Raw genomic sequence first — 1,867 nt, 5'->3', positions numbered from 1 at the left:
CAGCGGAGCGCGCGCTCATTGCGGACCGTTTCCTCGTTCCCCCCCCCCTTGCCGTGAAGAGTCTGCCGTCTTCTCGACCATAATGAGATGCAAGTTTATATAGATGCTCGTAAAATCAGGCAAAGCCCATCAGAATTTCCAAGAGAAAATGAATAAATCGGCACAAATTTTTTTTTTTTTTTTTTTTTTTTTTCTATTTTTCAAAAATATCTTTTGATTTGTTGTTTGTTGTTGTCTTCTTCTTTAATGTTTTCCCATCTTACTGGAGAAAAAAAAAAGGGACAAAGACAAAGATCTAATTAAGACGACGTCACGGATTTCAATCATCTTTTTTAACTTTTGATTTTTCTTTTCTTTTGCTGTTCGCCTCTCGGCAGAGAGCTTCTTTTTCACGTCGTGTACCGTTAATGCTAATGAAGAGGAGGATTACATTTCAGTCTTACGAGACAGAGAGAAATAGCTTCTGCTTTCATAATCAACAAGAAAATGAAACTTGATAGAAAAATAGAACTAACGAACGAGAAGAGAGACCAGTCGAAAAGGAAAAAAAAAAAATTCAAATGACCAACAAGAAAAATGAATAGATTTTTTTTTTTTGTTTTCGTGTGTGTGTTCCATCATGACGGATTAGTTAAGCCGAATTTTTGCTTCATGGGTGACCTGGAACTCTGCTGGCCAACGAAGCCGTCATCGCTCATTAATAATTTTTTTCTTTCAAAGAGATGACAAGTTGCAGAGCTCTTTATTTCTGATCCCTTTCCTCACAGTGTGGGTTGCTACTATTTTTTTTTTTTTTTGTTTGAAAATGTTGATCTCCATATTCATTTCGCTAAATTTCGTGTGTTCCTTTTTTTTTTTTTTTTTTTTTTGTTTGCTTTGCTTATTCGGCAAAATGTCCCGACGGCGCGGCTTGAAGGGACGACCCTTCTGCTCATTTCGTGACTTTAGAGTCGCATTGTTTGTTTGATTATAACACGTTTTTTTTTTTTTGTTTCTCGGGAAAACAAACAAAAATATGTTTCGCTTTTTGTTACCATTCCCTCGGGTACGTTTATAATTATTTTAGAAAAAGAAAAACCTTAGAACATGAATCGACGCACGTCGGCGAGTTTCTCGTGTTGCCATGAAAACAGCGGGCCAAGTGCCACTGTACTTTGCATTTGTCAGGGCCGACTTTGAACTTCTCCTTTTCTCGATAGTCTCGATCGATTTCCTATCGAAAACGCAATTGGGACAAGAAGTCATTCCCCTTTTTTTTTTTGCTTTTTTTTTTTTTTTTTTTTGATTGTGTTGCTCTACTCTTTTTATTATGTATTCATTTCGCCAAAGACAACCGCAAACGCGCGTGCGGCAATCATTCGTGCTGACAATGACTTTGTATTTAGCTGATTCGATCGGTTCTCCTGATTTCACTAATAAAAATGCTGCCGAATTCATACAACTTTCCTATAGACGATTCGATATTTAATTGTTTCACTTGTTTTTTTTTTTTTTTTTTTTTTTTTTTTGTTTTTATTGGATATCGAAAACGGGGCCATAGACGATAGGTGAAAAAAAAAAAACAACGAATTAAAATCAAAACAAAAACAAATAAGAACTTTCCACGTGACGAACCCCAATGCCCTGGCATTCCTATTCGGAAATGTGGTGCCGGATCAAGCTCTCGATCGGCTGCAGGAGTCCAGCTGGCTTGCATTTACGTATTCGAACCATCTCATTTTGTTTTTTCTAACTTTGGAATCGAGAGACTCACTCAAGAGTGACACGTCGTGACATTCGACAGTCTCTTGTACTGAACAAATGTGAAAGAGGAGCCGATAGATACGAACATACTGAAAAAGCCAAAATATCAGGGCCGAAGAAACAA

This window comes from Daphnia carinata, chromosome 10 (genome assembly GCF_022539665.2).
Source record: "Daphnia carinata strain CSIRO-1 chromosome 10, CSIRO_AGI_Dcar_HiC_V3, whole genome shotgun sequence".
NCBI lineage: Eukaryota > Metazoa > Arthropoda > Branchiopoda > Diplostraca > Daphniidae > Daphnia > Daphnia carinata.
This window is presented reverse-complemented; position numbering follows the sequence as displayed.